The 12,409-nt window shown below is 40.3% G+C and overlaps 1 protein-coding gene across 2 annotated transcripts in view; it reads left to right on the top strand.

Moving 5' to 3' along the window:
- The window catches only part of NOL12 (nucleolar protein 12), a 58,115-nt gene that overhangs the window by 43,504 nt on the left and 2,202 nt on the right, over positions 1–12,409 (top strand). The gene's annotated exons all lie outside the window — the stretch shown is intronic.

Below are 12,409 nucleotides of genomic sequence, written 5' to 3'. Positions count from 1 at the left end.
GGAGACATGTTCTTTGGAGTGACAAATCACACCTCTCTGTTTGGCAATTTGATGGACGTGTCTGGGTTTAGCGGTGTCCAGGAGAACGGTATTTGCCTAATTGCATTGTCCCAAGTGTAAAGTTTGGTGGAGGGGGGATTATGGTGTGGGGTTGTTTTTCAGGGGTTGGGTTTAGTCCCTTAATTCCAGTGCAGGGAACTCTTAAGGCGTCCGCATACCAACTTTGTGGGAACAATTTGGGGGATGTCCCTTTCCTATTCCAACTGACCCTTGCTGTAAAGCATGCAGGGAATCCAGGAGGTTGTTGGAAAGAGATGGCCAGCAGACAGGAGATTTTTATTTAAAGTATTTTTGCTTTCTGTGTCCCATTGGGGAGATTTACCTTCACTTTTCTGTCCTATGGCCAAACAGAATGAAGGTATTCCCTTGAATCCCCCAGGTCACAAGAGGATTTTTCTTCTGTTGCTGTTCTAGGGACAGCCCAAAATTTGGGATTTTCTTTTACTTGCATTTTCAATGATAATAGTAAACTGGACAAACAGAGAGGGTGAATCTCCCTAACGGGGACACGGACAGCAATAAAAATCTAAGAGTGTTTCTAATCTCTCTCCACTTTATTCAAAGCGAAAAAAAAGACTTACCTTTAGTTATTCTTTAAGAGAGAAGTGCGGGTTATAAAAAAACAATCATACTCATCTAGGTGAATGCAGCATCAGCCTCCAGCTGCCTGAAAGACAGAGAACTGAGCAATCAAAGACTGCAGATCGCTTGGTTCTCAGTCTTCAGTGAGCAAACATTGGTCACTGTCGGTCACCAACTCTGCTCTGTTTACCCTCCACGTTCGTTGGAATGCCAGGCTGCGGGGGGAAAATGGGAGCAGCTGGCCAGTCTCCAAGCAGCATGCTAGGAGGGTGAGACTGCTGCGAGTCAGGCATCCGGCGGAAGCTTGAACTGGCTCTGTGACAACAGCCAACAGTTGCCTTTCGACTGAATCTGGGTTACAGGAGAGTGCTGAATTAAGTGCATGCCTGTGATCCATAGGAGATGGTATGGCTATTACAATGCTGATGTTATACAATGAAAGTGTATGCTGTGACCCAAGATCTTCTTTAAGGGGAACATTTTAAACAGTGTGTCACTTGGCACAAATTCATATCTGCAATATGATTAATACCCTTTATAAAGCACCAACATATTAAACAGTGCCATACGTTAGATAATAGGTTGCAAACACAGACTTGTAGCAATACCAGTACAGACACATGACGTGTTTCACTTGGAACATGTAACATTTTAGATATTGCAGATAATACATAAATAGCAATAGATGAAGGCATATAAAAATATATAGATTTCCCCAAGGCTGGACAGCAGTTCAGATCAACCCCTTTTGCGGAAGCACTAATAGTTCTTTAGTTCTATTTTTCTTGTAATATTTGTTGTAATATTTGTAACCTTTGCTGTCTCTATGCAAGACATTGGTGTAACTGTGCCCTCCAGTGGACAGCTGTGGAACTGTATTTTTAGTCAGGAGTCAAGCCTAACATTATCTATAATCCAGTATTTCGAGCAATTATGCATTTCTCAGGCTTTAGAGTACCCCAGAACTACAAAGACTTATTAAAAACAATAGTTTAAAGTCAAGAAACCTTTTTAGCAGAGGACGACTGTGTGCAATCAGGAGTTATTAAATGACACCTTTTGATACCTGCAAAATCTCATGTAGAACTTGTCAGAAATGTCCACACAGCTGCTTTAAAGTTAAGAAAAGAAATATGGGAGTTGCCATTGCTGAAATTTTTTTAAGCAGCAGGGCTTTCGCAGACCAGGGATGGCACTGAAGAAAACAAAATGGGGACAGCAGTTCAGACATTTTTAAACTTCATTGGCTATACAGTCAGGTCCATAAATATTGGGACATCGACACAATTCTAACATTTTTGGCTCTATACACCACCACAATGGATTTGAAATGAAACAAACAAGATGTGCTTTAACTGCAGACTGTCAGCTTTAATTTGAGGGTATTTACATCCAAATCAGGTGAACGGTGTAGGAATTACAACAGTTTGCATATGTGCCTCCCACTTGTTAAGGGACCAAAAGTAATGGGACAGAATAATAATCATAAATCAAACTTTCACTTTTTAATACTTGGTTGCAAATCCTTTGCAGTCAATTACAGCCTGAAGTCTGGAACGCATGGACATCACCAGATGCTGGGTTTCATCCCTGGTGATGCTCTGCCAGGCCTCTACTGCAACTGTCTTCAGTTCCTGCTTGTTCTTGGGGTATTTTCCCTTCAGTTTTGTCTTCAGCAAGTGAAATGCATGCTCAATCGGATTCAGGTCAGGTGATTGACTTGGCCATTGCATAACATTCCACTTCTTTCCCTTAAAAAAAACTCTTTGGTTGCTTTTGCAGTATGCTTTGGGTCATTGTCCATCTGCACTGTGAAGCGGCGTCCAATGAGTTCTGAAGCATTTGGCTGAATATGAGCAGATAATATTGCCCAAAACACTTCAGAATTCATCCTGCTGCTTTTGTCAGCAGTCACATCATCAATAAATACAAGAGAACCAGTTCCATTGGCAGCCATACATGCCCACGCCATGACACTACCACCACCATGCTTCACTGATGAGGTGGTATGCTTAGGATCATGAGCAGTCCCTTTCCTTCTCCATACTCTTCTCATCCCATCACTCTGGTACGAGTTGATCTTGGTCTCATCTGTCCATAGGATGTTGTTCCAGAACTGTGAAGGCTTTTTTAGATGTCGTTTGGCAAACTCTAATCTGGCCTTCCTGTTCTTGAGGCTCACCAATGGTTTACATCTTGTGGTGAACCCTCTGTATTCACTCTGGTGAAGTCTTCTCTTGATTGTTGACTTTGACACACATACACCTACCTCCTGGAGAGTGTTCTTGATCTGGCCAACTGTTGTGAAGGGTGTTTTCTTCACCAGGGAAAGAATTCTTCGGTCATCCACCACAGTTGTTTTCCGTGGTCTTCCGGGTCTTTTGGTGTTGCTGAGCTCACCGGTGCGTTCCTTCTTTTTAAGAATGTTCCAAACAGTTGTTTTGGCCACGCCTAATGTTTTTGCTATCTCTCTGATGGGTTTGTTTTGTTTTTTCAGCCTAATGATGGCTTGCTTCACTGATAGTGACAGCTCTTTGGATCTCATCTTGAGAGTTGACCGCAACAGATTCCAAATGCAAATAGCACACTTGAAATGAACTCTGGACCTTTTATCTGCTCATTGTAATTGGGATAATGAGGGAATAACACACACCTGGCCATGGAACAGCTGAGAAGACAATTGTCCCATTACTTTTGGTCCCTTAACAAGTGGGAGGCACATATGCAAACTGTTGTAATTCCTACACCGTTCACCTGATTTGGATGTAAATACCCTCAAATTAAAGCTTACAGTCTGCAGTTAAAGCACATCTTGTTTGTTTCATTTCAAATCCATTGTGGTGGTGTATAGAGCCAAAAATGTTAGAATTGTGTCGATGTCCCAATATTTATGGACCTGACTGTATGCTTGTTTTAGATCAGGTAAGGTAGTAAATCCAAGAGCAAGATAAGTTTTTTTTTTTTTTTTTTTTTTTTTTTTTTTTGGAGTCTGCACCTTTTAAAATTGACATTAGCATTGTGGGTCGGCAAGCTGTTGGTCACAGTCCACCTCTTAAATCACAGTCGGGTGATGAGTAGAATGCATCCCCACCTAGCTGATCCGACTGATATAGTCCCCTCCTAAGTGTAGAGCGGCGCAGGGAAGCAACATATTTAAGGGTCCTATACTGATCCTTGCTGACCCTCCTCTCCTGTCCATCCCAAGTACTTGTATGTGACATCACCTGGGATCGATGAGAGAGGAAGACTAACAGAGGACAGTGCGGAAAAACAGACAGCGTGTCATCAGTGCTTCCTTGCACCACTCTGCAAGTGGAGGAAACCACTTCTGTGCTACAGACTTTTGACTGTTGCTCTCTGCCCTGCTGTCTCCCTGTGTTCTGCCCTACATACTACTGACCCCTGTACACTTCCAATACATACCACTGTCCAGAACACAGCCTAGAAAGCCTGGCCTAATAATTGTCAAGCAAGTCAGCCTGCAGTACCAGTTGTTTTGCCCTCTTGGTGATCATATGAATCAGACTAGGGGGTGACAAAATGCTCATGAAAGAAATTGTTATTGAAAGTAAATGCCATGTTTCTCATTGAAGTTATCTTTTTTAAAGCAGTATTAAACCCAAAACCCAACATTTATTATATAACAGAGAACCAATTCTTTGCTGTGATGGCTGCATTAGTTTTCTCTTTTAGGCTTTCTTTTATTTTCACCTGGTGATATGACCAGTAAGACTGTTTTTCAAAAGAGCAAGCTCTAGAACAAGATGTATCCGTTACAGGGCTGAGACAAATGATTTACCTTTGATAGAAGTGCTTACAATGATCTTTATTTTTTTAAAACCTTTATCCCAAAAGGAAAAAATCCTGCTGTAACTGCCTATAAAGTGTTAGCTGGAGTTTGGCTTCAGTTTGTTAGTTTTAAATCTGCAGTGCATCTAACACTCTCCTCCCCCCAGCCAGACAATGCTTCTGTCCAGAGGGGCCTCCTTTTCTCCTTCATCCAAAGTGGTATCTTTCTGAAACAGGTGGTGTGTTACTGCCCAGATTACCAGGTGGAAACAGAGGGAAAATGCTTAAAAAAGAAAACTATTGCAGCCACCACATCTAATGATTGGTAAGCTGCAATATATTAGATTTATAATAGATTTAATAATGCTTTAGGTAGGCTGTTTTTATTTTTACAGCACTCTTTGTTTTCAATATAATTGAGTTTACTTCGTGCTTTCTTTACTTTTTATTTGGGCCTTGCAAGTTAATTTCTTTCTCTTCTTTTTTTTTTTTTTTTTTTCCATTAAAAATATGGTTCCGCACCCTGAAAATGTTTTATCTCTTCCATATTGTTCAGGTAGATCTCTACCTCTCAAAGGTTGCTATCCCTACACTGGCATATTGCACATTTTTATTTAATAGATTCATAGGCCATTGTGCCACAGTTAATTAAAATTGTGAAACGAGCCCATTAGCAATTATATGCATTTTGATGTATTGTTCTTTTTGCCTGCAAAGAGACTGCAGCAAGAAAGGATGTAAAAAAAAATGGATTTAAGGTTTCTTTTTATTATTATTATTATTATTATTATTACATCGAGTTTATATAGCGCCAAAGGGTTTGCTCAGCGCTGTACAATAGGGGGGACAATACATGGCACAGTACAACAAAAACAGACAGCGTACGAGGGGTAAGAGGGCCCTACTCTTTCAAGCTTACAATCTAGGAGGGAGGGGGTAGTGGAACAATAGGAAGTGGCTGAGGGGAATGAAGTGGTGGGAGGAATGAGGGAGAACAGCTGTTAGGTGAGGGTGGGGTAGGCTTCCCTGAAGAGATGGGTTTTGAGGGAGCGCCTGAATGTGGGGAGGGAAGGCGACAGTCGGATGGATTGGGGCAGTGAGTTCCAGAGGATAGGGGAGGACCTGGAGAAGTCCTGCAGTCGTGCATGGGAGGAGGAGACCAGGGAGCAGGATAGAAGGAGGTCCTGTGAAGAGCGAAGGGTACGGGTAGGGTGGTACTTGGGGATCAGGTTGGTGAGGTAGTCAGGGGCAGTGTTATGAACTACTGGGGAGGGCCCTGGGCAGGCAGGCAGGTCGGCGGGACCCGGTGGGCAGAGCGGAGACGGTCCGGGTAGATGTCCGGTGACCCGGTCCGATCGCGGCTCGGCCGCGGCAAAAATCGAGGCCGCGGCTTTGGGTGCGCGGGTAGCCCGCGATTCCCGGAGCTCCGGGAAAAGGTCCAGAAGTGGTCCCTGGTGGTCAGGCTGGGCCGGGAGTGTCTTAGGGGCCCCGCCGGGGTCCACTGCGGCCCGGATGGCAGCGGATTGGGGCTAGGAGCGCAGGAGCTCCTAAAGCGTGTCCGCTCCCACCGCCATCTTAGAACACAGAAAAGAAAACGAAACTGTATTATTTACACAGAAAAAAAAAACTAAACTGTTATTATTATTATTGTTATTAAAATGTTGATTTTTTTTCGAAGCACAGTGCTCTAGCAAAGTAAATTTCATTCAGTTAGGGTTAGCATTTACATTCTAATAGAATCGCTAGAAACCCTATTAAAATGCACTAATTGTGTAAACAGAACAATTTTTATCTTACAGACTTCTTTTCAAAGGTTACAAAATCATTAACTAGGCACCAAAGTCATTAACTAGATACCATTCAGGCCTGAAATCTAATCAGAACCCATGATCTTATGGTAACTCTTGGTTCAATAAATATATAGTTAGTAACAAAATACTAGTAAACAGGAGGTGTCTTTCTTGAAACTTCCCTATGGAGCTGTATATAAATCATACCACAGGAATGGTGGTTCCCACTGAAGCCAAAAAAGTGTCCACTTATATTTTGTAAACAGCACCAGAATATTATCGCTAAGGGTGAAAGTGTGTGTAAACCCCAAGAATGAACTTCTTGTTTGCTCTCTTCTGATCTAAGTCCTCATGCACTCTGGACATTTTTACAGCTGCTGTTGGCTTTTGGCGTTTTTTTCTACAGCCAGTCAACTCCCCAGCATGTTATCCTATGTGTCCATGCACACATAGACTGTAATAAATGTTTTTTGGCAGGGACGTTTTTATTAAAAACAAATCCAAAATGCTAAAAACCACAAACTCAAAAAAAGCGGCTAAACGCTAATGCAAAAATGCTAAAAAACTCACGTTTTTGGCATGACTATACACAGCTAACATTACCAGTGTTATTAAAATGCCCAGTGTGTATGGAGCCTAATATATTTTTGGAAGTGTTTTTTGTTTTTTTCTCTTTGATAAGTGCAGTCTTGCAAGTACACAACGTGGCAAAAAAGGGTCGATTTTAAAGGCTCCATACTAAAGCAGAAAAAAGAACACCATAAATGTAAAAGCATACAAAATTTTATAATCTCATAAAATGTTAGCCCAGGTATTTGGCAACTTCCACATTACTGCAAAAGGAATCACACTAGAAAGTGCTAAAAAAAAAATCCTATACAAAGTCCAGTGCATTTTGCAGCTCAGAGTGGTGCTTTTTCAGGGACTGTATGGAAATGTCACAATACAGAGTTGTCAGACATATAGTTCCACCCAGGGCACCATGAGGTTACCGCTGGCCAATTGTGTCCGCTTGGCCCCCAGCTCAACTAGCTCAGAGTACGGTGTCTCGGGCTATGGAATATTCAGGAAAAAGGCGAGGGCCACACTAGGCCAATAACCAATGTGATCCTTTTTTGCAATAGTGTGGAAGTTGCCAGATACCTGAGCTAAAGTTTTATGTGATTAATAACATCTTGTATGTTTTTTTTTTTTAACATAACTTTTTCTGCCTCAGTACGGAGCCTTTAAAGTCTCCCCGTTTTTTGACCCTTTGTGTACTTGTAAGACTGAACATATCGATACAGGATGTGGCAACGTACATTCATTCCCCATAGTATGGCACTGTATTTCTAATGTTTGAGAAGTGCAAAAAAACAAAATCTGCTGAACTAAGAATTTCAGAGCTGTTCTGTGTTTTCTTCACACTTCTGTGTTATCCTAAAGCCCAATTCTGGGCTAGAATTTAAAATGTTATTACTTTGCCCTGTATGGGAACAGCCGCTGTTGATTTTAGTTTATGCTCTCTATTAAATTTCTTTCAAACAACTCCGTGTTTCTTACAGTTATGAAAACAAAGTAAGAATGCAAGTTTGACTGTTGTGTCTATACAGGACAGGTTATGTATCTCTTGGCTAGAGTTTCCAGTGTATGGAGATGTAGAAGAAACCCACACCTCCTAATAAACATTTCCTGATGACTTCATTTGGTTATCTCTTATATCCACAACACACAGTGTGCATAGCATTGTTCCTTTATGGCCGCTGTCTTGGAATGTAACACTCTTTTGAAGAATGACTTCTTATGTAGGAAGGAAGTCTCCCTGATGGTATAGAATGGAATACCTTTCACGGGGTGACATGAAGAGAGCTCAGTAGATGGAACATCTAAGTGCTGAAATAGCTTCAATTAACCGTTAGGTTAAAGTGTTTGTAATCCCCAAAGAGCATCATCTCCTATTTGCTCCCTTTTATGTGTTTAATATACCATTGGAAACATTTTGTTATATCTGCTTGATACATACAAACTTTGTGTGTCATCTTAGAGCCCTCCTATTTCTTATTTTGGACCACAGAATAATTAGATATTCAAAAGAGCCAGCAACTCGGGAGGTTAAAATCCAGCCTTTATTTAAAATGTGATGTGGGAATAAAATACAAGAAAAATAGTTGACATGTTTCAGCCCATGCAGGCTTTGGTCATGGCTTATGACTAAGGCCTGCATGGGCTGAAACACATCAACTTTCACATTACTACAGCTTGCAGAGGCTTTCAGCAGGGTACTAGTAAGGTATTGTACCTTGGTTGATAATGAACACAGTGGTAGTGCTGTCAGTCTTGCTATTGCTACAGAATATTTAGTCTTTATGTTTTGGAGATCTGAGAGTGAATGTAGTTGAGTAGTTCAGGACGAAACACTGGGCAGGGCTGACAACACTCAGTCTGGGTTCATACTAGAGTGAACAGCTGCTGTACAATGTGGTGCAATAAAATATAGCATATCAACCATGGGCTGCGTTGCAGTGTGAATGGGGACACACATGAAACAATTGTTTTCTGTGTGTCCTTGCAGTGACAGGCATTTCACAATGCAGTATACCGTCACCTCACAGTTTGTGAATTAGCCCTCAGGCTAAGACATTGCTGCCTGTGTTGTCAGCCCTCCACAGGACTTACATTTTAATCTGCCAGAAATGCACTCAACGCCTATTTTTTTTGTACTTGCAGGGTCTTTAACCTCCCTGGCGGTATTCCCGAGTGTAGCTTGGGGTAAAGTTTCAGTACCACAAGCGGTAACCCCAAGCTACACTCGGGCTTACCATGTGGTGTTGCTCCACGATCCCTCGATCACTTGCCTTGTCCTGCGCTTCCCCGATGTCCCTCCTGCAGTGTCCCCGGCAATGTAATCCGGTGGATGCCAGCATCTGTCATCTGGGTTCCATCCCTTGCGAGCGTCGGGATGTACGGGGGACGGAACGGCAGGAAATTTGAAAATGACAAAGTGACATTCACTAAAATCACATAGTATAACATTACTGTATCAAACCATTTCACATACATTTTGTCCCTAATGCTTTGTCCTGTGCCCTGTCTGCATTTTGACTGTTCTTTGTGCCTGGAAACTTAGAAAAGTCCAAAAAGTGTCCCTTTAGGTCAAAAGCGGTTTTAGACCAGCTAGAGAACAGCGATAGTAAATCAGAACCACTTGCAGAATTGAGTGATAATGACTTGTGGGGAAATTCGTCATCAGACACTGAAAACAATTTTGCGACTTTGCTCAGCGATGTGCAAACTTGGCGCTATATTTCAAATTTCAGTGTTTTTGGTTTGATTATATTATTGAATTAAATTTATTATTATTATATATTATATTATAATATTTTTTATGATTATTTATTAAATTCTAATTTATGATTTCATGTTTCAAGTTTTATCCTACCCGGGATGTTTACTATTTATTTCTTTATTTCAGGTACTTGTATAGCGCCGTCAATTTACGCAGCGCTTTACATATATATTGTACATTCACATCAGTCCTTAACCCTCAAGGGGTGTACAATCTAAGGTCCCTAACTTACATATATACATACATTGGCCAATTTAGACCGGATCCAATTAACCTACCAGCATGTCTTTGGAGTGTTGGAGGAAACCGGAGTACCCGGAGGAAACCCACGCAGGCACAGGGAGAACATGCAACTTCCAGGCAGGTGGTGCCGTGGTTGGGATTCGAACCAATGACCCTAGTGCTGCCAGGCGGAAGTGTTAACCATTTAACCACTGTGCTGCCCAGACTAGACTCTTGTTCGGACAGATTTCAGTGAGTTATTCATAAAAATTACAGGCCTACAATAAAAAAAATACTTATTTCCATGCAAGAAAATGTACCGCTTTGAGCACAGAAATATGGACATAATCAGACCGCTAGGGAGGGTAAAGGGTTAAAACAAGATGATTTGTATATGTACTGCAAATATTTTTTTAAGTTGCCTTTCCTTGACATATCCTTTTAATTTCTAGTTGGTACCATTATAATTTAGCTTGTCCACGTATTACTGTTAAGTCACCAAGCTGAAATACACTTTACAAAAAAGGGAGCTCTCTGAACATTTTTTTAAAACTGAACTGGGAATTACAAAACAAACACTCACAGTGCGCCACTACTTTGTTAGCAAAGTGAATGTTCATAAATAAAGGGAACCTGTGTTCACTTTTCACCATTTGATCTCTGGAAGATTTTACCCCCTTCATGACCATAGCATTTTTTGCTATTCAGCAATTTTCTACTTTAGCAATTGCTTGGTCATGCAACACTGTACCCAAATTAAATTTATATAATTTTTTTTCACACAAATAACTTTCTTTAGGTGGTATTTGATCACCACTGGGTTTTTTATTATATAAACAAAAGACCGAAAATTTTGGAGAAAAAATTCCAAAATACAGTGTAAAAATAAAAAAATATGTAAGTAATAAAATTTAAAGAGCCCCTGTGCTTGCGCACAAATGCACACATAGCTCTCGCACACACATGTAAGCAGTGTTCACACTACATGTGTGGTATCACTGTAAATGTTATCGCTGGAGCAATAATTCTAGCACCAGACCTCATGTGTAACTCTAAAATGGTAACCTATAAACGCTTTTAAAGTGTTGTCTATAGATAATTTAATGTACCATAGTTTTTTTGCCGTTCGAGTGTGCACAATTTTAAAACGTGTCATGTCGAGTGTTGCTGTAACATCATCTTTAAGCTTTACCAAACAATTGGGTATTATATTGTGGTTTTTTTACATTAAAATTCATCAAGGTGTATTTTTTTTTTTTCCCCAAAAAATTGTTTGATAAACCGCTACATAAATACCGCGTGACATAAAAAATTGCAACACCCACCATTTTGTTCTCTAAGGCCTCTGCTTAAACTCTGTTTGGGGGTTCCAAGTACTTTTCTAGACAAAAAAGTAGAATTTTACATGTAGGATAGAAGTGCCCAAATAGGCTTGGGGCTGAAGGTGGTTAGGGTTTTTAAATCTATTTTTGTTTTTTTTAAGTGAGCACAGAAACATCCAGTTTGGGTTTTTTTTGTTTATTTTTTTAATCTAAGCTTCGTAAACTGTAACTTTTTGCTAAGTGAACAGTCTCTATTTCTTCTGAAAATCAACCCCAGAGTTTTTTTTAAATATTTTTAAAAAAATAGTTCTGTCATGGGAAAAATAAAGTAAAGGGGCAGCCATTCTTGGCTGTCTATAAAAAGTTAGTTGCCTGGTTGTGTGCAGCCTCCTACAGGTCAGAAACCGAACAATCATTTTATAGTTTTTCTAAGTGAGGAAGTGTTAAAATACCTGTCAGGGTTTTGCTGCTCGTGTCCCTGCTCGGAAGATTTACCATTTTTATTTGATCTGGTGACCATTGTTTTTGGTATAGAAAGTGGAGGGAATTGTTTCAGTAGCTGAGGGGAAATTTTACAGTTGGGGGCACCTGTTCTGTGACTAATGTTTGAGAGGATTTCATGTCACTTACTGTTGTGTCCCTAGGACAGGATGCAAAGGCAAATCTCCCCTATGGGACACAATGTCAAAAACACATAATTCCCTTCTCTATTCAACACTAATGCCATTTAAGAAGCAGGCTATCTGGCTGTAGTTAAACCTGGTGTGTTTTGCATGTGACTTTGGGCTGGCAATGAGAGATTAAGCTCTTTTTTTTTTTTTTTTTTTTTTTTTTTTTTTTTTTCAGATGAAAGTAAAGTTTGGGTTTTATCTTTAGTTTTATTTAGTTTTATATTTTTTCAAGAATAGGAACAGTGACCTGTACATGAGTTTGTACAAATTAGCAGCTTGATTGTATGTGTGTAAAGGTACAGAAGTGTTGTGTCTTGAAATATGTGTACAAGCAACATTTAACTTCCGTTTGGTCAGATCAATAATACTGCCATGCATCTTACAAAATCTTCTACACCAAAGACTGAACCCATTTTGCCAAGCTTAAAATAGTACTCCAGACATGTTATTTTTAAATTTAGTTTTAGATGGAGCATAAAAGGATCAGAAGATCAGTCAGTTTTTTATTGCTGCATGTTTCCAAATTAGGAGATTTCTTCTCTGTTCATGCCTTGGTAACCACCATCGCCAGAATAGAAAGAGAAGGAAAACCTGCCCAATGAGTACAAAGAAAATCTAAATGATCTGTTTACCTATTCTATTAAAAAA

This window comes from Staurois parvus, unplaced genomic scaffold (genome assembly GCF_062004578.1).
Source record: "Staurois parvus isolate SC_StPar_1 unplaced genomic scaffold, SC_StPar_1.0 ptg000149l, whole genome shotgun sequence".
Lineage (NCBI taxonomy): Eukaryota > Metazoa > Chordata > Amphibia > Anura > Ranidae > Staurois > Staurois parvus.
This window is presented reverse-complemented; position numbering and strand designations above follow the sequence as displayed.